This window comes from Pan paniscus, chromosome 2 (genome assembly GCF_029289425.2).
Source record: "Pan paniscus chromosome 2, NHGRI_mPanPan1-v2.0_pri, whole genome shotgun sequence".
In the NCBI taxonomy this organism is placed as follows: domain Eukaryota; kingdom Metazoa; phylum Chordata; class Mammalia; order Primates; family Hominidae; genus Pan; species Pan paniscus.
In genome coordinates this window covers 171501802-171528949 of record NC_085926.1, presented here as the reverse complement: position 1 = coordinate 171528949, position 27148 = coordinate 171501802, and the positions used below count along the sequence as shown (strand labels likewise).

General features: G+C 35.3%; 1 protein-coding gene across 12 annotated transcripts in view; it reads right to left on the bottom strand.

The window, feature by feature from the left end:
* Positions 1–27148, bottom strand: part of NLGN1 (neuroligin 1) — a 915231-nt gene that overhangs the window by 633797 nt on the left and 254286 nt on the right. The gene's annotated exons all lie outside the window — the stretch shown is intronic.

Genomic DNA, 27148 nt, shown 5'->3' with positions numbered 1-27148 from the left:
TTCCTTTCTTTATTTTATTTTATTCTAATTATTTTTGAGACGGAGTCTCGCTCTGTCGCCCAGGCTGGAGTGCAGTGGCGCGATCTTGACTCACTGCAAGCTCTATCTCCCGGGATCAAGCCATTCTCCTGCCTCAGCCTTCTGAGTAGCTGGGACTACAGGCATCTGCCACCACGCCCGACTAATTTTTTGTATTTTTAGTAGAGACAGGGTTTCACCATGTTAGCCAGGATGGTCTCGATCTCCTGACCTCGTGATCCACCCACCTCGGCCTCCCAAAGTGCTGGGAATACAGGTGTGAGCCACCACACCCGGCCAACTATTCCTTTCTTATTTGAATTCTTATGAGCACGAAGTACTCATTCTGCATTAAAAATAACATTTTAACTACAAAGCTTCTCATTGGAGCTCTGATCTCTAGAAAGCCTAAATTGTAGTACCAGGTGTTTTACCTTGTGTTTGCCATTGGGTCAGATACTTGAAATATCAGTGCCTCCATTTTCTCACCTGTCAAATGTGATTTTCTATCTAGTTTGTTTGCATAATGGGTGGAGAAAAAGAGTAAGGTATATGCAAAAGTGTTGGGAGATTGACCAAAGTGCCAAACGTAAAGTGGCAGGAGAAGTATTGTTGCAAGTAAAAGTATAGTCAATTGTGAAGTTATTTCATATCAAGATTCTCTGTCTTCCAATGTGGTTAACCATGTTAAGGTAAAATGATTCAATTCCTTTTTCTTCTTCTTCTGTTTGAGACAGTCTGGAGTGCAGTGGCGCAATCACAGTTCACTGTTGCCTCAACTTCCCGGGCTCAGGTGATTCTCCCACCTCAGCCTCCCCAGTAGCTGGGACTACAGACTAATTTTTTATATTTCATGTAGAGGCGGGGTTTTGCCATTTTGCCCAGACTGGTCTCGAACTCCTGAGCTCACGCAATCCATGGTCCTGGGCCTCACAAAGTGCTGGATTACAGGCCTCAGCCACCATGCCTGGCCAAGGGATTCAATTCTGATATTATTTCGCTATAGGTTTTATGCTACTTCTAATTGCTCAGAGTTTTGCCAAGGAAGCAAAAACTATTATTTGCCCAACATATGATTGGCCACATAAGTATTTAAGAGTGAATAGCATATATGTGAAGAGTGTACTAATAATACACCATTCCTCAATTTAGAGTAATTAAAAGCCAACAGGAATCATTTTTATAAGGATAAAATTAAGACATTTGCATTACACGGTTAAAAGTTGTTACCTATGCACTTTTTAGGTAATTTATTTGAGTACATTTAATGCTTTTTGAGTACTGTGTTTTCCTTTTGTATATCTGGATTTATAGTATAATAGATGCTTAACTTTTAGCCTTTATTTTTTATGTTAAGAACTTTAAGAACTTCTGACATTTTAAATCTCAACACTAATGATAAACATCGTTTTATGCTAGAAGCTAAAAATTGATAGGCTCCTGCACCTCTCAATGGTCACACACTCTAGCAGTTACTAATTTTCCAACCCAGTACCTGAAGATGACATTTTGATAAATTAGCAAAGAACTTTCTGAACAACGCGTTAGTTCAATATATGAAAAAGTATACCTTCAGTAATGACATTTTGTTCCCAAAATAGCTTCATGCACTTTGTCCATTTTGAAATTTTTAAACAGAGCTACTTATAGAACTTCTGAAAAAAAAACACCAATAACTTATAATTAGCAAATGGCACACTTCTATTTCTCATCTCATCACACTCAAAAGCATAGCATTTTTGAGTCCAAAAATGTTTTTCTAGAACAAAACCTGACATGATACTTCATAATCCTCCTGTAAACAAATGAATGACACATCACTTTTTTTGTCCTTACTGTAAGTTAAAAGGTGACTAAGTGAGGTTAAAGTTAACTCTCTTGGCATCAAGCAATGGGCCAATAGTTAAAATAAAAATGGAAAGAATGCAGTAACATAGTCCAATGCTCTATCCTTTCTTCATGCCACATTTGAGATGTGATATTAATAATCACAACAAGGCACCAGGCACCTATATTCTCAGGATAATGATGACAATTTTCAAATTCCATGAAAATTAAGATCTAGAATTCAACACTTTCAGTTTATCTGCTTTCTCCCTATTTATAGGAAAAAATCAGCTTAAAGATAATTTTGAAATAAAAATCTTACCACTACAGTAAAACTAACACTTTTTTTAGTATATTAAATTTCAGACATGCATATTCCTTAAAAAGTTTTAATTATGCTGTAAACAAGATTTTGTGTTTTTATTTTTTAAAACTTTACATCACATAATAGTTTTAAACTGCTTTATCCAACAATGTATGCATAGGTAAACAGAAGTTCTATACACCATCCCACATTTGCCCAGTATTTGAACGGTGGGGTTGGTTTTTGATCGGCACCAATGGTCAGTGGTAGCTAGTTCTGTTAAAAAACTTGTATTATAACAAAAATACTAGGGAGCACCCAGAAAGGACCATTTAATGCTGAAGTTAGAAAAAACAATATTGTAAGGTAAATTGTGTCCCCACAAATTCACCTATTGAAGTCTTGATCCCCAGTACTTCAGAATGCAACCTATTTGGAAATAAGGTTGCTGTGGATGTAACTAGTTAAATTAAGATGAGGACTTAGTGAAATAGGGTGGTCCCTAATCCAATATGACTGATATCCATATAAAAAGAAAGCCAAGTGGAGAGACAGTCATGCACACAGGGAGAGTGTTATGTAAGGATTAGAGTTTTGCTGCCACAAACTAAGGATCTACCAGAAGGTAGCGGAGAGACGGGAACAGATATTTTCTTAGTGCATTCAGAGGGAGCATGGCCCTGCCAAACACCTTAACTTCAGACTTCTGGCCTCGAGAACTGAGGGACAAAATTTTCTGTTGTTCTAAGCCACCCAGTTTGTGGTACTTTGTTACAATAGCCCTGGGAAACTAACAGAAACAATATAAAACAAGATTGTATTACATTGCCCTCTACACACCCAATAAATGTAACACCTTCCTAACAAGTCTCACTGTCTCTTCAAGTCATTCTACCTATTGTCACCACATTGTTTTTTCTTAAAGTAAGAACATACTCATAGGCTTAAAACCCAGCAATGACTTCCCAGTGTCTACAGGAAAAAAATAAACACTGCATGCAAATATAAAAATTATATTATAGCTTTACACTTATGATAATCCACTATGGACTATGCATGGGGGTTTGCCATATCTATTACATCTTCACAGAATACCCTTGAACAAAGTATTAGTATTCCCATATTAAAGATAAAGAAACTGGCCGGGTGCAGTGGCTCACGCCTGTAATCCCAGCACTTTGGGAGGCCGAGGCGGGCAGATCACTTGAGGTCAGGAGTTCAAGACCAGCCTGACCAACATGGTGAAACCCCGTCTCTACTAAAAATACAAAAATTAGCTGGGCACGGTGGCTCATGCCTGTAATCTCAGCTACTCAGGAGGCTGAGGCATGAGCATCGCTGGGACCCATGAGGCAGAGGTTGCAGTGAGCTGAGATCATGCCACTGCACTCCATCCAGCCTGGGTGACAGAGTGAGACTCTGTCTTAAAAAAAAAAAAGAAAAGAAAAGAAAAGAAAAAAGAAACTAAGACTTAGTGAGAAAGTGAATTGTCCATGGCCACAACACTGAAGAATGGCCAAGCCTTTCACACAGGGTTGTGTTCCTCAAAGACATACACAGATAGCTATCACATGAAAATAGCAATAATTCCAAATCCCTTCCAGATATGGCTTCTACTTGTGTTGTACTTCAATATCATTTCTTCGTTTTTCACTAGCCAGCCTCTACACCACTATATTACCCTAAAATGCACCCATTTTGGTTTGTGAGTCTTTTAGTTGAGCCTGGTATTTTTCTGCTCATTACTTCTGCTGGCAATATTTTTTTCTTCTGCCTTAAAAACCCAACTAAACTGATAACTACTTTCACATATTTAAGACTTGGCGACTGTCTCTTCTTCTGTGAAGTCTAGTTAGATTCTCCCTAAGGAAATTTTGATCACTGCCTATTTTCTGAACTCATAATAATCTGGACAAATGCCAATTATAGTATTTAAATGATCATATTATTCACAGGTCTGTTTCTTCCTACTAGACTGTAAGCTTCTTAAGGAAATCACATTGTATCCCTTGTGCCTTCAATTGAAGATAAATAAATGTTTGTGAATTGCACGCATGAATGAATGAGACATAATACATTATTTAATTAAGAAGTTATATATGTTTCCAGGTTTTGCTATTATAAAAAAATGGGGTCTGGCACGGTGGCTCACGCTTGTAATCCCAGCACTTTGGGAAACCAAGACAAGCGGATCATGAGGTCAAGAGTTCGAGACCAGCCTGTCCTATATGGTGAAACCCCGACTCTACTAAAAAACATACAAAAGTGAGCCAGGTGTGGTGGCGCACACCTGTAGTCCCAGCTAATCGGGAGGCTGAGGCAGGAGAATCACTTGAACCCAGGAGGCGGAGGTTGCAGTGAGCCAAGATCAAGCCACTGTACTCCAGCCTGGGCAACAGAGTGAGACTTGAACTCAAAAAAAAGGGAATTTCAGAAAAAATAGCAACCAAATAAACTGTGAAAATCTATATAGAATCCTGATACAGAAAAAGATGTTACAGAATAAAATTGGTGAAATTCAATTAAAGTCTGCAATTTAGATAATAGTATCATACCAATGTAATTATTTGGTTTTCATCATTGTAACATGGTTATGCTAGATGTTACATTCAGGGAATCTGGGTGGGGTGTGTTGGGTAAATCTCTGTCTTATTTTCGCCATTTTTCTTCAAGTCCAAAATTAGTTTTTTTAAAAAATGTTTTAAAAAAGAAGTATACATATCTACTGTTCCCACAATTTTATCTCTTAAAATGTATCCTAAGGGAATAATCAGAAAATCCCACAGTGCTGTACGTGTGTGTGTGTGTGTGTGTGTGTCTGCGCGCGCGTATGCATGTGTTTCATTATGGCAATGTTTGAAAAATTAAAATGGAAATAACCTAAATGCCCAACAAATCCAACAAATAATGTTACATCACACAAAGCTATATTCTGCCATGAAAATTATCATATTTCTTTAGAATTATTGGCATACATGGGTTGTTGTAATCCATTATCATGTTAAAAAGCAGAATGAAATATATGTAAAGTACAATGTGATTATGTTTATTCTTTTTTACTTTTATATTTTATGTCCAAGAAGTTCCTATCTCTGAATATGTGCAAAGGAACTGATCTTGAACAATATACAATAAAATGTTAACATTTTCTTTTTATGTGAGTTAGGATAATGAGTGTTCTGTTTGTTAATCTGTGTTTTCTATAGTTCTAATAATGCAATTAAAAACTATGTTGTTTTTAGAATTTAAGATGTCTTAATGTTGAGTGCCATTAAAAAACTATTATAAATAAAGCTTCTCATCTTTATTGACATTTTAGTTAGTATTCATGCAAATGAACTTTTAAAAAACTTTTCACTGGAGCAGTTTTCACCTTCAGGACAGCAATGAATGTACAACACATCCAAAAATAACTGGGATCATCTTCAAAGAAAGAGCATCACCAAGACAGTACCTGTTAGGGAATGGTTGATCCATTAATCAGATTTCTGTAAGGAGACATCCTTAAACTCTGGCATCCTCTGATTAAAACAAGACTGTATCAACACAATTTCTAACAACACAATTTCCCTTCAAAAACAATAACTTGTTTTAACACCAATACATTAGGCATGTTTTCAACTCCCTTCATAGTGTAGCTTTTAACTCTGACTGTATAAATTGCATATAAAATGACACACATTTTGGGGAAAATACATCTGAGCTAATGGTTTGGTCCAGAATTACATCGATTGTATCCTATCAATAGGACATTTCATTTTCTAAAGGAGGATACTTAGGCTTATATTTATCTACATCAATGGTCAGAGGTGGGAAAAGCTGATAGTGTTGTAGTGATTTTATCATGAACTCAAAATTATACATATATATATATTTACTACAACATTATGATATCACTTATCAGGAACTCAAAGTCAATTGACATATAAGAGAAGATGTAAGGCCAGAGCTTTCACGACAGGCATGATGCTTTCTCCAAGTACATCACAATTTATATCCTCAATCACATACAACAGTATGGTAAAGTATGAATTCACCCATTAGATGCCTGCAGGGACACAAGGATGAATAGCCATTTTCTGTGCTTCATGTGTTCAGGAAAAGTGTCAGGCATATAAAGAAAATGCATTTTGGAAGCACTAAGTTATAATGCCAATGGAAGGCCGAAATTAAAACCAATTACAAATCCAAAAAAAACATGAATAATTATGACAAACTTCATATTAGGGAAACAATGTAGCAAGAGAATTTGGTCACTACTATTTTAGAGCTTTCAACAACAGTTTATTTCTTCTCTCTGCACATTAAGAAATGCATAAAACCACATAGGTAAAATTTAAATGTTTCCCATTGAAATACATATCTTTTTAACTTTTTTATGTTGTCCTAGGCAACTATTTCTGAATACATACCCAATAGAATTTTTTTGATAACAAGATTTAAAGTAGACAGAAGATTAGCACTGTTTACACATGTGAGATTCTTCAATGTCAATTATGTAAACCTTGTCATTTCCACAGAAATATAATGATGTATTTATATAACATTTATCTTCAAAATGCTAAATGGCTCGACAGGTGTGCCATTCTGCCACTGTACTAGTGCATTCTCAAGCTGCTAATAAAGACATACCCGAGACTGAGTAATTTATAAAGGGAAGAGGTTTAATTGACTCACAGTTCAGCATGGCTGGGAGGCCTCAGGAAACTTACAATCATGAAGGAAGGGGAAGCAACTATGTCCTTCTTCACATGGCGGCAGGAAGGAGAAGTGCAGAACACAGGGGAGAAAAGCCCCCTATAAAACCATCAGATCTCATGAGAACTAACTCACTATCATGAGAGCAACTTGGAGGAACCACACTCACAATCTAATTACCTCCCATGAGGTCCCTTCCCCAACACATGGGGATTATAATTCTAATTACAATTCAAGATGAGATTTTGGTTGGGGACACAGAGCCAGACCATATCAACCACCTTTTTTTGACAAATGAAGCAAGATGTATTTCTTGTATGTTGTCAATATTGGAATCTATTTAACAAATATTTATAAGGACCAACCATATGCCAGTCACTAATACGGAATATATTATGAGCTCAGAAACACTCAAATCATTACCCCTGACATTAAAGAACTCACCTAGCAGTGGAAATTCAGAGCATTTTGGGGAGTGTTTAAATACAAACACATATAAAATAATAATAAATAATGTAAGCAGTGTGATTTAGAGAAAAGAGCACTGAACTTGAGACTTTACATCTGGATTCAAACTCAGAGCTTCTACTCACTAATTGAATGATCTTAACTTCTCTGCGACTCAGTAATCTCATCTCTGACATAATACATAATAACACATAACGCATAATACAGTTTCCACACTTTGCATGTGGCTCTGAGGATTCCATGAGAACATGTATGAAAGCATCAGAAGAGTACTTTACCCGCAGAGGGTGTTCAATGAATGGAAACTTCCTTTCCCTTTGCATAATAATCACAGCACAGGAAATTGTTAACACTGTCCAGTGCTCATTTTTTTAACACTTTTAATTGTTCCCTCACTCAAGCTACCAATTTCCTTATCATAAAGAGATGATGTGACTATATTTATTCTAGAAGTATCTTCATGCACAATAAAGTGATTCTGTATTTCTAAAATTTAGATGCCAATTCCATTTAGGATTCTTCATTACTAGGAAGAATCATCTCAGTAAAAAGATAAGAGATGGTAGATACAATCTGTTCTAAATAAATGTTGTGGGCTTTCTGAGAACCATTTGAATTTTTTTAAAGTTCATTTTAGGTCCAATTGGGAGAACAGCCCTTAAAATGCACTGATATATATTTTGAGTTTTTTGTTTCTGCAAAAAAGTATGATTTTTATTATTCAGAAAATACCATTCTTTTAGCTAAGATATGTGCATAATTCAATAGGGATCCAGTCCAATTGTTTCATATTTTGGAGAAGCACATTTTTTAACAATTCATATTGTTTTGGCACAGAAATAAATTACAGTGCTGAAAGGCCCAGAATAAATATAATGACAGCATACCTCATGCTGAATACTCCTCCATCTTCCCAACATTTTGCTAAAGGGGAAAAACACCTAAGAAGTACTTCTGTAGTTCTTTCAAACAATGTACTCCTACTCATCAGGCAGGATTCCTTTGGGAAAAAGACTGCTCATAATGGAAAAAAAAAAAGTAGCAGTGATTCACAGATTTTAAATGGATAATCTTCAAGGAGCGTGACTTTCAGATATCTGTGAATCCTCTGTCTATACTTGAGCATTTTCTATAGTCACTGACCTTACTGGACATACTAGTGCAGAAAAGATGGAATGTTTAGAAATAAAGCATGTTGAAAACTGTTCCCAGCTCAGCTACCAATACATTTCTAGTCATCTCTCAACTGCAGCTTTTTTCTGATTCATTTGTGGGTGGTTTTAATATCTTTAGGAGCTTCTCTTGTTCAGCACGGTTCTTTACAATATCTTTCCAATGCTATTTATTATTTTGGCACTAGCTTCTATATATGCAAGAACTTTCTTTTTTACAGCATAAAATGTGTTTTCCCATATATATTTTTAAATAAAAAAAAGTTTTTGAAAAGTTGTTTTTGTCCTGTTTTTTCCTTGTTTCAACAGAAGCATTTATCAGTATTCCTTTTCTGCTGTAAAACCTTAATAAGTTAAACAACTTTGTGCAAATAAAATTTTGATTCATGGAATTTTTTTTAGCAAATCAGCTACCATTGTTAACATAATCACTGTTATGTGTCTGTCTTAAACAGCTTTTCCTTATAAGCACTTAATGTTCCATTTTAAGTCTTACAACAATGAAAGGAAGATACAACTAAACACTTTTTCAGATGAGGGCACTGAGACTCAGAAATGAGAAAAAAGTTGTCTGAAGTCATATAACTACTAAATGATAAAGTCAGGATATGAACCCAAGTTCACCTACTCCAAAGTCCATGCATTTACCATCTATCCCACTGAATTTTGAAATGGAAAATAATTATTTATAGTTAAGTATCACCTGATGCTTTTAAAATGCATAATAAACTGACTTACAACTTCCCTGCAGTGTGCTTTATATTTGGTATAAAAATAAGACTCCCAGGCTAGTTCCTCTCTATTTTAATGTACATAGTTAGTTTAGGATTTCTCCAAATACCTATGGAAAAGTATACTGTTGACATTTTGGGCAGGAAAATTTTGTGTTGGGGTTATGGAGTTACCTTGTGAATTGTGAGATTTAAAACAGCATTCCTAGTCTTTATGTAATAGAGATACCAGTAGCATCTCCCAATTTGTGACAACCAAAAATGTCTTATTTTGAGAATGCCAAAATGTCTTAAGTTGAGAACCACTGATATGAGTTAAAGGAAATTGATGAAATCATATGCTAATGGCTAAGAAAGACTCCAATGAAAACATCTGGAATCCTTCCAAAGATTCATAGAAAATCAAACATCTATTATTTCAAAAGGAGTAAGAATAGAAAACAATGTAGCCATCTTGAAATACACAGATACTTCAAATGGATAAATTATGAATAAACTTTAAGCTGCACAAATTATTCCAATAATTTTTAATATACTTCATGAAATTAAACATAGATGAACAGATCTTGATATTTCGTGACTGATAGACACCTTAAATTGTACAACCTCCTCATTTCTTAGGTGAGAAAACTAAGATAAAGTGATTTAGTCAAGGCTGACATACTTTTTAAATGTAGCAGAACTATGTCTAGAAGCAAATTATTTTAGTCTCAGTTCATTATTACTGCCATATGTATTACTTTTAGGATTCCATAAATAGCTCTGTAAGGGCCTATTTGGCAATGGAATTGGGCATTCATACTTTTCTTAAGATAATGTTCTTTGTCATCCATGCTTGTGAGCTGAAAGAGGTATTCAGCAGCCATGGATAAAGGGAAAGATAACTTGTTTATCCTTCAGTGGAAGGGGAAGAGAATTATAAGCCATACACGGAGAGTCAAATGATTAAGGAATTTACTACGTACAAACAGTTGCGTGACTCTTGTCATTTGGGTTCTAACAGAACAGACCAATGCCTTCAGCAATCAGCCTACAGCAATTTAATTAATAAAGTCCTGCTGTGGTCTGATTCGCCAAGGTTCCAAATGCTATTGCACGCACCCTGCTTCCTGCTCTGATTTGCCTGTTACCATGCTCGTGGTATAAACAGATGGCTATTTATATTAACGATATGGGTAAACTTACCTTTTAATCAATGAAATGGTATTCTAACGACTTTCACTAAGTGGCCCAAAATGCCAGATTATGCTATTTACTAATGATTCCATATTGCTTATAGTTATGAATTGTAACTTTATTAAGAGATAGCTTAAGATAAGGAATAGTACACATTTCTCTAATCACAACATAAACTTATGTCTGATGAAACAGCTTTAGCAAGACACAGGCCAAATATCTAATCAAAGAAGAAATTCTTTTTTCAAATGGTGGAAGGTAAACTCAGTATCCTAAGGGGAGTTATTCCTGCTCTATAATCTCGCTTACCACTATGTGGTGTAATAATAACTAGGTACCTTTACCACAATTTGGGAGGCTTCTTCACCCAGTGCTGAGAACCTGGACTTTGAAGTCAGACAGACGTACAGTCAAATCCAAATGCTCCCACCTATGAGCCATGGAATGTTAGGAAAGGTACTTATCTTCTTTGACCTCAACGTATCCATCTGAAAAACGTGGATAACATCAGTCACCTTTTATTGAGACACATTGCAGTAAGCCATTAATGAACTTGAAGCCTTATAAATATCAGTCATCAAATGAGTTTCTTTTTTAGAATCCTAGAGAAACTATACAAAATTTTTTAGCTCGCTCACTACTCTACTTTGAATTCCTTTGATCCTATCCATCTACACGTTTCTTTCATTAGTTCATTTCCCTCCATCTCTGCCGCTAACACACAGAATGAAAGGCATGAACAATCTCAAGTGGATTATTGGCACACACCCTTCACTGGACACTACTCATTCACGTTTGCTTTTCAGTCTTTTCAAATAATATTTTATGAGTGCTCTCACACTCCCTTTGTTTATAAATGAGGAAACTCAGGCCCAGGGAAGTTCATTAACTTGAGACCACATGAAGAGGTAATGTCTGAGTCTGAAATTAAGCCAAACTTCTTTTCAGCACACCATGGTGCATCCAAGCATAATGTGAAGAGGATGGGTTGGGAACACTTAGATAAAATATGAACCAGTATTTTCTCACCAGTCAAAAGGGCCTGACAGTGGAGAACATGATATATTTTGGTGCTCATTTTTTCATTTTATACTAGTAGTAGAATTTGAGCATTTTAACAGTGTTTAGATAAGAAGTAATACATTAAAGCAGTTTTTGTCCCATGTAATTGTTTGGTTTTTACCTTCAGGTTGTAAAGCTGAATTAGTATTTAAAGTATTATATTCCAAAGATCACTTAGTATGGCATTCTCCCCTTAATTGACTGTAATGCTTTTGATCTTCAGCCATCCAAGCAATTTAATAGTTTCAATAACTTTCTAGAGGTGAAAATAATGTATATATATTCAGAAACTTTTAACATAGAATTTGGAAGTTGGGGAACCTGAATTTCAATGCATGAACCTAGAAAATGTAATGCATTGACTTCTAAGTATGTTTTTTATTTGAAAAAAAATAAAATAAGGGGATGATTGGTCCAGTGTGGTATTCTGTCTTTCTTTGATAACCAGCTTCCCCCTACCAATAGCTGTGATAACTGAAACAAGTGTTCCTTGGATGTCAATTGACTTTAATGAGTGATTCATTGCACAATGGAAACTACTTTGCATTCCCTCTAGATGCTTTCACTGTGTGGAAAAGATAAAGCTCTATTTAGCTTGGGGCTGACACAATGGAACACAATTCACCTGCCTCCGCTGTCTCTACAGAATAGCAAGAATAACCACTCATTTTACTAGAACATGTACCACATTTTCTCTCACTATGTCCTCAGAATAGGAGACCTATACAAATCAACAAAGTATAGAAGGAGGAAACTTGCATATCTGCCAGTTAAGGACAAGTATGTAAATTCAGAATAAAACACCTATGACTTTCAGGAGTCACATTTAGCCTGCAAGATGGTTATTAAGGTAGTGGACTTTTGTGATAAGGAATTTCAACAAAACATAGAACCAAAAACATAGACCTCCTCGTTAAAACCAAACACAAGCATGCAAATGATGAAAGCAGTGAAGAAACCACCACCCCCTTCTAAACACACATACACACACACATACACACGCACACAGAAGCCCAATCATAAATAAGAAACCATAAGGTACACACCATGATTTGAAGCTAGCAGTGCTCTAAATTTGTGAATCAGAGATCAAGGCATCACAATGGTTTTTTAAATATACATATGTATATAATAAACCCAATATGTTAGCTGGCAAAGAAGACTCTGTGGCCCAAGGCTATTTTTTAAACTGCTGCTCTGGAAGTTTCTAAGTGCTAAATGACTCTGGTCATACTTACTTGCCTTTTAAATGACTCCCACATGGTTAATATTTCTGAAATATCCCTGTACACACTAGGTAAATGGTTATGTCATGCAGTGATTGTCATTTCAGCTGTCACAAAGAGTTGGACACTTCAGCAAATAGAGGAGACAGCAAATAAAATGTTCTTAGGCATCACCAATTTGTTCATTTGAAAAAAGTTACAAAACAAATGCCCTTTCTTTAATATGGTTTGTTTTTAATAGCTTATACATCACCATTGAGTATAATGTAAGAATGAGAATGCATACCTCTAAATTTGACACCTTCCTAAACTCTAAAATTCTTCTACATTTAGGTTTTATTTTCACTGGTTATTGCTCTCAATAATGCTAATGGTAAGACAAGATTTTTCGGTAAAAATGAGTAGTGGCAATAGAAGTTAGGGGACTCACCTGCCTAATGAGATAACGCAAGGCTTCAAGCTTCTGGAGTTACACTTCTCTGTTGAAGAGAAGACCAAAACAATTGTGTGCTTATCTTCACAGAAGCATCAAATAAGGTTAACTGTACTCTTCGAATAATTTTCTTATTTTATGGGATAGTTTTACAAACATTTTGAGGATGAACCTCCATTCCATGCATGTGTATAAACCATACAAATGTAGTGCTGTATGAATAGATTATAAAGTACATTATAGAACATGCAAAGATATTTTGGCCCAGTGGATCATTTGGGGCCTCTTCTTAGAGCAGTACTCTAGCACTGGAATCAACACCATGCCTACATACCCTTGAAACAGGACCCTGGGAGAGACTAGCAAGGGTAATCCCAAGGAAGTCTTAGTTTAGAAGCAGCAAGCTTTGAATGAACCAAAGCAAAGTAGCAAGAAGGCTTTGATGCCTTCACTGAATCATTTTTCCCGGTTCTGTAAGACTGCACAACTAAGAATGGACTCATCAGAAGTCATCTGAAGGAGAAGGATAGTTCTATGTTATTTCCAAATTAATGTTACAGTAGTCATAAAGCTTCAATATAAAGATTAGAAGTAGGACTACCTGAGAATGGAACAAATTCGGATTATTGCTCTTGTATGTCACTAGCCTGGATTCTACTCTGAAGCACAATTGCTGTTCTTAATTCTCTTCAAAACTTGTCTATCCCAAGCTATTTCTCTCTCCTGTAAAGCAATTAGTGGAATTACACCCAACAGAGACTCAACAAAGGAGTAATTTAGGTTATGACAGCTTCCTAATCACATACCTGGTAGCAACAGACCTATGGAAAATGAGAAGTAGTTAGGACATCTATCTGCAAAGACCCGATATCTCTGATTGTTCATAGTTTTATATGGGGTACCTTGGACTTATAGTATAAATATGTATAGCCACAGCATCTACTAATAATGTAGACTGTCACCATGCCTGTTAAATTTCTCTAACTACCATATGAAAGTTACACCATTTTTAGTTCTTTAATTACCTATGTTTTATTGATAGGGTTCCTAAAACCTATTTTTTCCCAAGTCCCTTTACTGGATATTGCTGAAAGTCACCATGCACTTACAAACTTAAGTTTATTACTCTATCAGTACAATCAGGCATAAACTTGTCATATTCATCAGATTTTATGTGAAAAAAAGGAGAGTCATAAGAAAATCTAGGAAGTATTAATACATTGCTGACAAGGATCATCACCAATACTCTTCAAAATTAATATCCATTAATTTTGGCTTCCTTCCTACCTTCCTTCCCTCCTCCTTCTTTCTTCCATCCTGCTACTGAGAATAAAGTAACCAGATCTGGGGCTTTGGAGTGGGTGGGATGATTCCTATTTTTTTTTTGGCTGAGGGCAAAATATATGCATCACATTTTAAAACATCATAAAACAAGAGTGTGAATCAAGTTTGCAACTAATGATTTTAAGGAGAAAGCATTTACATTTTAAAAGAACAACTTCAAAGCAAAAATCTTGGGTTAGCTTTCCCCCCACTGCCCAGTGCCCCTTAAAATGACTGCAAATAATTTCTGAAAGAGGAAAAAATCTCACAATAACAAAACAAAGGGGGCAGGGGGGACAGAGAAAATGGCACTATTTTAGAAGCTAGACTGCAGAAAGACAAGAAGCAAATCCTTAGCTAAGAAAGTTGATTCCTAGGTTAGCAGTAAAGAAGGTCAAAAACCAATTCAATTTGCACTATAGAACCCCAAATGCCCCAGGAATTGGCAGCACATGGAGTTGGAAGAATGGGGAAGGCAAATCTAAAGATAGAAGGAGCTTGAAATTCTATTTAGGAAGCAGAGGATCTCCAGATTCCCCGAGACCCAGAATTTAAGGCTTTTATTTTAGATATGGTAGTGAGTGAAACTCGGGAGTTAAACACACCATGAGATCCCAAAGTTCTATGCCTAACAATCTCCTTATTAGAGTTAGATTTTAAAAACTACATGTTTTTCTTGATAATAATGAAAACTGTGTCTTCTTTTTTATATAATGGTTTTCAAAGTATTTTTACATTTATTGCCTAATGTAATCTTTACAACAATCCTTTCTGGTAGGTAAGACAAAATGATTTCCTCCTCTTTGAGATGAGGAAGAAGCTGTCAACTTGTCAGTTGTAAAATCCTGCAGAGTAGTATGCAAAGTCTTCAAACCTTCACTTTCTTGTAGCTTAGATTGCCCTTTGATCCCTTTCCCACAGGTCTACTTGTCTAAGAAAGTAATTTGCCCTCTTTGGTGTTCATAACAGTCCTTTGAGAAGCTTTTAAAAAATAACCCAGTCTCCAAAATTCTCATTGGGTAAGACTGAGCTGAGGACCTGGAATGTACATTTTAACAAGTTATTCATGTGATTTTAATTCAGATAGTGGTGGGGGTCATCTTCTGAAAACAACTTCATTAAGAATTCTAATTGTCACCAGAGGAGAAGGCAACACATCTGGACCACGTTAGCTGGGTCTCACCAACAGCAAATGAACAAACAAATGAATAAAATAATCCAAAACCAAACACCAACTTACATTTTCACTAAGTGACATTTGCGTAGTACACCTATGACTTTCATCAAAAGTGGGTGGGATATGAGGGACATCTCTGTGTGTTTTGCAAAAGCTCTGTAGAGAGTATTATTTCTGTGTAGGTAGGAACCACCCGATGGATGCTTTTCAGAATTCAGGACAAGGAAAATAAAATAGTTATGAGCTCTAATTAACTTAGAATACTTTTAATCAGTGCTCCTTTTTGTCTTGCCTACCAGCAAGCTCAAAACAAAATTTGATATTACAAAGTTTTAGGCATATGTGAAGCAGGAGAATGGGGTCTGGACGCAGGAAACCTAAGGACTCCTAAAACTAAATCAAAGGGAAACACTTCAGCTATGACAGGAAATATCCTCTCCATTTACATAGGACAAACACCGAGTAAATGACTTTGTAACTTTCCTTCATCCTCTTCATTTACATAGGGTGTACATCAAGTAACCAATGGAAACCTCTTGAGGATATTTAAACCCCCAAAAAATTCTTTAACAGGGCTCTTGAGCCCCTATGCTTGGGCCCACTGCCACCCTGTGGAGTGTACTTTCATTTTCAATGAATCTCTGCTTTTGTTGCTTCATTCTTTCCTTGCTTTGTCTGTGCATTTTGTCCAATTCTTTGTTCAAGTTGCCAAGAACCTGGACACCATCCACTGGTAACATATGCACTTTTCCATTGAGAACCTCATGCTCTCATACAGTCATATACATGTAGTGTCAGATTTTTTTTTAATTTTAACTGTCTTATTATACATGAATTTTTAAAAGCTATCTTAAAATCATTTGAGATGTAGGTAGGGTACAAAGTATAAATAAATACACCTGAGAAATAAGAAATAAACACATTCATCCAGAAATAATTTCAACGTGAAGAAAGAACAGAGAACTAGAGGTTTGAAGTGGTAGATTTTTTTTTTCAAAACATCATTCTTTCAGGCACAGTTGGTAAGTACACCTGTCATATATGCTTCCAAAAATGTAGCTCAAAATGATAACATACTGAGAGAAAAACAAATCTTGGGAATAGAAAATTCATTTGTTATAACCAGTTTTACTTACACTCTCTCAAAATAGCCATCTGTACTAAAATGTGTACATAACAGAATGACTTGCTGCAATACAAAAAGGTTCATATATATATTTAGGCTTTGGAACTTTCTAAAGGCTCGAAAACTTCTCTGAAGCACCTTTCATACTTTCTACAGAGATGCTTTATATAAGTGAATAAGAGTTTATGTAAAGAAACAGCAGCTGCTTAAATAAATCCCATTACAGTGTTGCCTGCTCTATTTTTTCCTTTTTTCTTCCCGTTAAAATACTTATTTAGCTTTTCCCCTTCTGAGGTCCTCCCTGCATTTTAATTTTATTTAACAAACTTCTGCAAGGTGCAAACTATATGCTATTACTTCCCTTTGTGCTTTATGAGTATTAACTTATTGAATACTCATAGAAAACTATAATGGAAGCAAAAATTTCCCAAGGTCATATGGCTACCATGGAAGAGCTGAGATCTGAAACCAAGGAGTCTGGCTTCAGTATCTGTGACCACACTGTATACACTACTGGCTCTATGCTTACATATATGACTGAAAAACGCAATGCCAAGCAGAGAAAAATACATCATCCATCCATTAATTCTTTTCCTCCTATGCAAACTGGATATCTGTCTAACTACATTGGCCATTTCAATCAAATTGCCTGAAGAATCTTCTTGCAGTTCTCAGATATCTATCTATAGATGCTGATTTTATTTTAGAAAAAAAAGGAAAATGCTTCAAGATGTATACATAATTCTTCAATCCTAACATATTATTTGACTTGGCAATAGCTTTTGGATGGTAGGAGAGTCACTACATTAAACATATATATCAATCACAAGAAGCATCCAAGTTGAGAAATATTAGTTTAAAAGGATGAAACTTAGAACCAAGAAAATAATGTAATAATGTAATCCCTACTTTTTATAGGTTTCTCCTTCTATTTACTTATAATAAGGACTTGATGCATAGATAGACTTTTAACTGCCTTGAACTCTTATTTGAAGTATATAGGATAAGAGTAACAATTTATTTTAATTATTAGAAGCTATTCATTTTACTAAACAAGTATAATGTTATGCTATTCAGGATTAATGTTTTATAAGATATTACTAGTATTATTAAGGTGTTTAAGGTAAAATGCTTATTTAAATAGACTGTATTACAATCCTCTAAACGTTATTTTTAATAGAATAGGGTAGAAAAATGAAGGTATAAAGAGTATTTGATGGCAACTTAGTGCAAAGTGGAAAGTTTAAAAATTATCTATCCAGTTTTAATTCTCCCTAAGATAATTTTTCTGGCTTATAACAACAGTAATCTTTAATAATTATTCAGTTTTTGTCAAACAAATCTGAAACTTGAGTAGGGCTTATTGAGGATGACTCAACTCAGTTCCATATAGCATCAGCTGGGTGATTCTATTAGGGCTAGAGGATCCACCTCTAAGAAGACTCACTCATGTGGCTATCCGGTTGGTAGTGGCTATTGACTCAGCCAAGGTTGCTGACAAGGATAATTGGCTCCTCTTCATGTGGCTTGTACAGGGAGCTGCTTGGACTTCCTAACAGCATGGTGTCTGGGTCCTAAGAGGTTGCTAGAAAGGAACTTCCTCAGTTCCTAAAACTGAGGTTCCTAGACCTAGAAAGTGTCTGTGAGGCTTTTTCTGCCCAAGCCTCTAAGTCTCAGAATGTCACTTCTACACTCCAATAGACAAGCAAATCATAATGGCCAGCTCAGACTCCAGGGAGGGGAAATCAGATTCCATGTCTCAATACATAAATAGCAAATAATTTATAGCTATCTTGTAATCAACTATATCAATATATAAATTGAACATAATGTTTATAAAAATGCGAAGTTTTCATTTTCTTAAACTAAAAAGTTGGTGCTAACATTTTTGTCAATAAATGTAATTCATCATATAAACAAAGTTAAGGATAGAAAGCATATGATCATCTCAATAAATTCAGAAAAAGCATTTAATAGAATTCAGCATTCCTTCATGATGAAGACCCTTAACAAACTAGGCAAAGAAGAAATACACCTCAAAATAATATAGGCCAAATATGCTAACCCACAGCCAATGTCATACTTAATAAAAATAGTTGAAAGCATTCCTTTTAAAACTAGAACAAGACAAGGATTTTACACTTCCACCAGTCCTGTGCAACACAGTACTGGAAGTCCTAGCCAGAGCAATCAGGAAAGAGAAATAAATAAAAGGCATCCAAATTGGAAAAGAGGAAGTTGTATTATCTCTGTTTACTGATGATATGATGTTATATCTATAAAACCCTAATGAGTTTGCAAAAGAAACTCTTAGATTTGATAAATAAATTCAGTGACGTTTCAGAATACAAAATGGATAAACAAAAATCAGTAGCATTTTTATACACTAACAACAATGAAACCGAGAACAAAATCAAGAAGGTAATCCCATTTATAATAGCTACCTAAAAAATACCTAGCAGCATATTTAAACAAGAGGTGAAAGATCTCTACAAGGGAAGCTACAAAAGTCTGAGGAAAGAAATCATAGAGGACACCAACAAATGCAAAAATATCCCACATTCATGAATTGGAAGAATCAATATTGTTAAAATGACCATAGTGCCTAAAGCAATCTACAGATTCAATGCAATTTCTAACCAAAATATCAATGTCATGTTTCAAAGAATTAGAGAAAACATCCTAAAATGTATAAGGAACCAAAAAAGAGCTCGAATAGCCAAAGCAACCCTAAGCAAAAAGGACAAAGCTGGAAGCAACACATTACCTGACCTGAAATTATACTACAAGACTATAGTAACTATAACAGCATAGTACTGGTATACAAACAGACAAATAGATCAACGGAACAGAATTGAGATCCCAGAGGTTAAGCTACATATCTATAGCCAACAGATTGACAAAAACATATACCAGGGAAAGGACAGCCTTTTCAAATGGTGCTGGGAATTGCCATATGTAGAATAATGAAACTGGACCCCTCTCTCACACCCAACACAAAAATCAACTCAAGATGGAATAAAGACTTAAATGTAAGACCCGAAACTATCAAAACGATAGACAAAAACCTAAGGAAAATTCTTCTGGATATTTTCCCAGGCAAGGCATTCATGACTAAGATCTCAAAAGCACATGCAACAAAACCAAAAATAAACAAATGGGACTCAGAGAAACTAAAAGTTCCTGCACAGCAAAAGAAATAATCAACAGAGTGAACAGACAGCCTATGTAACGGACAAAATACTTGCAGACTATGTATCTGACAGTGGACTAATATCCAAAATTTATAAGAAACTCAAACTCAACAATAACAACCGAATAACCCAATTAAAAAGTGGGCAAAGGGGCCGGGCATGGTGGCTCACACCTGTAACGCCAGCACATTGGGAGGCTGAGGCAGGCAGATTACTTGATGTCAGGAGTTTGAAACTGGCCTGGCCAACATGGTGAAATCCCATCTCTACTAGAAAACACAAAAATTAGCTGGGCATGGTGGTGTGTGCCTGTAATCCCAACTACTCAGGAAGCTGAGGCAGGAGAATCGCTTGAACCCAGGAGTTGGAGGTTGCAGTGAGCCGAGATCACGCCACTGCACTCCAGCCTGGGTGACAGACAGACTCTGTCTCAAAAAACAAAACAAAAAAAATGGGCAAAGAACATGAGTAGACATTTTTCAAAAGAAGACATACAAATGGTCAACAAGCAAAAAAAAAAAAAAATGCTCAACATCACTAACCATCAGAGATATGCAAATTAAAACCACAATGAGGTATCATCTTATACCAGTCAGAATGGCTATTATTAAAGTCAAAAAATAACAAATGTTGGTGAGGATGCAGAGAAAAAGAAATACATATACACTGCTAAGGGGAATGTAAATTAGTAAGACCTCTATGGAAAACAGTATGAAGACGTCTCAAAGAAATAAGAATAGAACTACCATTCAATCCAGCAATCCCACTACTGGGTATCTACCCAGTGGAAAAGAAATCATTATATCAAAAATATCTGCACTCTTATGTTTATCACAACACTATTCACAATAGCAAAGATATGGAATCAACCTAACTGTCCATCAACAGATGAGCGAATAAAAAAGTAATATATATATAACAACTTATTATATATACATATATATAACACATAAATATTGAATATATATGGGATACTATTCAGCCATATAAAGAATGAAATCATACATGGATAGAACTAGAGGTCATTATCTTAAGAGGAAACAACTCAGAAACAGCAAGTCAAACACTACCCATTCCCACCTAGAAATGGGAGCTAAATAGCGTGTAGACATGAACATACAGAGTGGAATAATGGATACTGGAGACTTGGAGGGGTAGGAGGGTGGGAGACAGGTGAGGGATGAATAATTACTTAATGGATACAATGTATATTATTCAAGTGAGGCTTACATTAAAAGCCCAGACTTCAACACTACACAATTTATCCATGTATCAAAAATGCACTTGTACTCCTTAAATTTATACAAATAACAAAAAAAGAAAATAAACAGGCAAGGAGTTAGAAAATCCCTCCAAAAATAACAAGAGGCAGTAGCAGTCCTGCCAAATATAAAAGCATACTCTATAACCACCATAATTAAAAGCATATGAGGTTTCTCCAATGAACAAAATAGATAACCAGAAATCTACTTAAGAATGTATGAAAACTTCGTGTATAGTAAAGGTAGCATCTCAGTTCACTGTTGAAAACATAAATATTTGTAATAAATTATGTTGAGACAACTGAATACTTATTTCACAACCTAACATTACTCACCACAATAAGTTCCAAATGAAACAAGAATTTTGGTGAATAAAAAAGTAAACCATATAGACACCACTCATTATCACAAAGATACAAATTTAATGCACAATGTGATACCATTCCTAACCTGTTGTATTTGCAAACTTTAAAGTTTGACAATACATACATAGGCGGGAGTCAGGTATAGATTCTGGAGCAAGTGTAAACTATACAATAACCATTGTGGTGAAATCTGTATTATCTTCCACAACAGAAACAGTTCCCTTTCTAGGAATTTCCCCGAAAAATAAACTTCCTATATCTATTCCAGATCTATATCTACATTCATATTTATCTATATCTATGCAAGAGTTTATTCATTGTGCCATCATTTGGAAAGGCAAAATAGTGAAAACTATCATAGGATGCCATCCATAGGAAGCTAATTTGAGTGAATAATGATGAGTAGGAAGTATGTAGCTGAAGATGAATGAAGTGGATATTCACGGTCTGTGTTACATCTAAGATGTATTAAGTTAAAAAAAATCAAACTGTAAGAAAGTTGATAAATAAAGATATTGCACAGTATGCCACTATTTGTATAAGAAATGAGTATGCATACATACACATATATACATATGCAAATATAAAAAATATAAATTTAGGGTTTTTTGCAAAAAGAAATTAAGAATATAGTATCCTTTTATGAGGTAAATGGAAATGGTAAGTGAAAAGATTATTATGGAAGAAATATTTGAGTATACATTTTCATATAGTTTTATTTTGAAAAACTATATTTTTTAAATAAGAACTCAAGTAATTTGAACACAGTTTTCTTATTGAACACTTTAAGTGTACTTTAATGGTTTATATCATATGGACCAAAAGAACTACAAGAAACCTTTAATTTTTACTTTTATGATATTCTTTTAGTAATAGTATAGATACAATCCTAAAACCAACTTTCTCTTTCTCTCTAGGTCTGTGTGTGATTATAGTTGCCTGTGTGTTGTGAGATAGAACGATAAGTACCTATTTTAACTTTATTAGGAACTAGTTTTCACTGTGAGAAAAGGAAAATACTAGGAGGGAATGTGAAGTTGAAAAAGAATCTTATGGCATTTCATTTGAATTTAAAATAACAATGTGGACTCATTTTTTAACTGCTTTGTTCAGGTATAATTGACACATAAAAAAATTGTGCATATTTAAAATATGTAATTTGATATGTTTTGACATATGTATTGACATATGTATGACATGTATATGTAATAGTTACATAGACATGTAACTTGTAATAGTTACAAAATGTAACTTGTAACATGTAATAGTTACATGTCTATGTAACTATTACTGCAATCAAGATTGTATCCTTATCTATCACTCCCAACAGTGTTCTTATATTCTTTGGAATCCCTCTCTCTCTTCCCCAGTGTCCCATCCCAGCAACCACTCATATTCTTTCTGTTACTATAGTTTGCATTTTCTAAAGTTTTATACTAATGGAATTATCCAGTATATACTCTTGCCAAGGAGAGAATCTGACTTCTTTCATTCAGAATAATTATTTCAATATTCAATAGTTAATTCCTTATTACTGAGTTGTATTCCATTTTATGCTTATTTCACAATTTATCTGTTCATCTGCTGATGAATATTTAGGTTGTTTTGGGTTTCATACTAATAGAAATAAAGGTTCTATGAACACTCATGCACAAATTTTTTAATAGACACATGCTTTCTTTTTTCTTGGTTAAATACTGATGAGTGGGATGGTTGGATCTTATAGTATGGCTGAGCGTGGTGGCTCATGCCTGTAATCCCAGCACTTTGGGATGCCAAAGTGGGTGGATCACCTGAGGTCAGGAATTTGAGACCAGCCTGACCAACGTGGTGAAATCCCATCTCTACTAAAAATACAAAAATTAGCTGGGTGTGGTGGTGCATGCCTGTAATCTCAGCTACTCAGGAAGGTGAGACACAAGAATGGCTTGAATCCAGGAGGCAGAGGTTGCAGTGAGCTGAGATAGGGCCTCTGCACTCCAGCCTGGGCAATAAAGGGAGACTTTGTCTAAAAAAAAAGAAAGAAAGAAAAAAGAAAAAGAAGAATCTACCCAGTTGTTTTCCAAAGTGGTTGTATCATTTTACATTCCCATCTGTGTACAAGAGTTTGGAATTCCTCACATCCTCCACTAACTTGGTATGATCATCTTTTTAACTTATTTTGCTACATGTAAAGTGGTATCTCATTTTTGCTGTCATTTGCATTTCACAGCATGTGCTTATTTCTTATCTCTTATCTCCTTTGGTGAAGCATTGTTTAAATATTTTGACTGGTTTTTATTTTGTATTTTGGTTTCTTATTACTGTGTTTAGAGATTTTGTTTTCTTATTACTGTGTTTAGAGATTTTGTTATACATTTTGGGTATAAATCCTTTACAGATATATTATTTGAAAATATTTTCTCTCAATTTGTAGCATATCTGTTCATCCTCTTAATGAAGTCATTTGATTTAAATTTTGGTGGTGTCCAGTTTATCATTTTTTTTTCTGGAATTCAAGTAGTGTTAATTCTACTTTGTTCTTTTTCAGTGTTGTTTTAAAAATTCTAGGTTCTTTGCACTTCCATATGACTTTGAAACTCAGATTGTCAATTTCTTTCCTTTTAAGAAAAAAGGCTGATTATATTTTTATTGGTGTAACATTAAATCCATAGATTAATGGGAGAGAACTGATATCTTAATAATAGTGCCTCTTCTGTTCAAAGACCAAGGTCTATCTCCATTTATTCGGGTCTTCTTTGATTTATCTCAACAATACTTTTCTATTTTCAGAATACAGGTCTTTAACAACTTTTGTCATATTCATCCCTATGTATTTCATATTTTCATGTTATTGGCTTTGGCAGAATTTGCTCCTATTCTTCTATAATAGTTTCATAAAATGAAGCTGATGCCTTTAATTTGACCTTCCTTCTTTTCTAATATAGGCGTTTAGTATATACATTTTACCTGATGTCTGCTTAGGGGAAGTTCCTAAATTATGATATATTGTATTTTCATTCAGTTTAAAATACTTTCCATTTTTTTATTCTGATTTATTTTTGATCCAAGTGTTATTTGGTTTTCAAATATTTGGGAATTTTCCAGAGACTTTCTTTTATTGATTTCCATTTCAATTCCATTAAGATCAGAAAACACATTTTGCATGACTTGGATCCATTTAAATGTACTGCAACTTGTTTTGCGATCCAGAATATTGCTTATCTTGGTAAAAGTTCTGTGCATGCTTGAAAAGAATGAGTATTTTGCTCCTGTTGGGTGGGATGTTTTATATATATGTCAATTATGTCAAATTGGTTATTAGTATTGCTCAAATCTTCTATATTCTTATTGATCTTCTGTCTATTGATTCTATCAATTACAGAAAAAAGGGTATTTCAATTTCTGATTAAAATTTTGTATTTGTCTGTTTCTCCTTGAAGTTTGATCAGGTTTTGATTTATGTATTTTGAAGCTCTATTATTAGAAGCATAAGCATTTAGGCTTGTTATGTCTTCTTGATGGATTAACCCCTTTATCATTTTGAAGTGAACTTTGTCATATAATTCAAGTAATATTCTTTGTTCTGAAATTGGTATAACTGATATTAACATAGCCATTCGGGCTTTCTTTTGAGTAATGTTAACCTGGCATTTATTTTCCATTTTGTTACTTTTAACCTGTGTTTTTATATTAAAATGTATTTCTTTTAGACAGCAAAAATGTTTTAATTTTGTTTTTTATCCAATCTTGACAATCTCTGCCTTTTAAATGGAAATGTTTAAAACATTTGCCTTCAATGTGATTATTGATATGGTTAAATTTGACAGTATTTTATTACGTGTTTTCAATATGTTCCATCTGTTTATTCCCCTTTATCTATTTTTCTGCCTACCTTTGGATTAGTTGAACATTTTTATAATTCCATTTTGTATCCTTTTTTGGCTTATTAGGTGTAACTCTTTGTTTTGATATTTTAGTCATTGATTTAGGGTTTATAGTGGACATCTTTTTATTGATATGTAATAATTGTACATACTTATGGGGCACATGAGATATTTTGATACTTGCACACAATGTGTAATGATACAATCAGATTAACTGGGATATACATTACCTCAAGCATTTATTATTTTTTGTGTTGGGAACACTTCAAATCTTTTCTTCTAGCATCCAGGAAAAAATTATTCAAAAGAATTAAAGTGAACAGTGTGTGACACACACACAGGACTATAACCAATGCACATTCCTAACCAGAGAAAGTGGTGAACTCTTAATTTGTGAGGCATGGGGTAGTGTACTTAGGAAGCTCTTGCTTCAGTAGCAGGAAATGATTAGTCCTACTTTCTACTGGTGATTAATTATTCCAGCCTCCAAAAGGTCTTAATTTCACTGTAGCTATTAAAATATATTTGTTGGGTATAGAGAATTCCACATTGATAATTTTTTTGGAGGGGGTATTATTGTCATTTAAAAACGATCTATAAGAAGGGAAAGGCTAATTTCTACCTAAGTGTCTGAGTGTGGTCAAGAAGAGACCACATACCACGGGATGGACCACTTTCTGACAGACCCCTCTCCTCAGGGAATAGGGGGCAGAGCCAAAAGCGGCTAGAGTGAGGATTTCACCTGTCCACTGCCAGCAATGGGCCTGTCACAAGGAAAAGGGGGAGGGCAGAACCAAGATGACAATGCCCATGAGTGTGGCAGGGTTCAGACTGTTTAAGGAGCAAGCTCAAAGAATCTTCCTCACTGGGAGGGGGCCGAGGAGAACGGCAACCATGAGAATGCTTTGCCACAGGGCTGGGATTATGGCAGAGAAAGAACTGATTCTTTCTGACAAAGGGTGCTCCAAAGAGCTTTCCAAGGCTGAAGGACACCTCTTTTTTTCTCCCTCATTCTCCATGAGTCTCTAATACTGGATTACCTCCTCCTCCATCCCCTGGAATGCTAGATTGCTCAATTAGTTTGAAAATAAACCAGTTAGAGCCTAAGTGACTGAGAACTCTGATTTTTCCCCACGGCACTAATTTTCCTCTAGGTTACCACTGTGGATCCACAAGGCCCATCTCGGCCTGACTGTGCATTGAAGGGCATCATTCATTCTCAACTGGGCCACTGTGGAGAGGAGACACTGCCACAGCTCACTAGACCAAGAGTTGGGAAGCATAACTCAGGAATTCCCAAAGCACAAGGAATAGTGGTGCTAAAAGAGATAAAGTGGGAATAGTGGAGGAAAGCCTGCAAGAGATGGGAGGGCACTGTCATGGGGACTGAAACCTCCAAAAGCCCAATGTTGGTGGGAATCCAGCACTATGGGGGCCCCCAAAGGCCAAGGGAGCTATGCATGTCTGTGAGGGAGGGGAGAGGAGCCAAGGGAAAGTCTCCCAGCTTTTGTACATCAACATTACTGCCAAGCAGCCTCCTGGCTGCCCAGTATCTCTTAAGCGACAGCTCAGCAGACCTCTGTGAAGGTACTGGTTGCAAGCAAGAACCTGAATGTTACCTAATGGAACCAGCCAAAGTCCAACTAAATCCAGATGAGAGGGAGGGAGGTCAGGCCTTGCCTCCTACCTGTGGCCCCATTCTCAATGTGCCTTAGCCAGG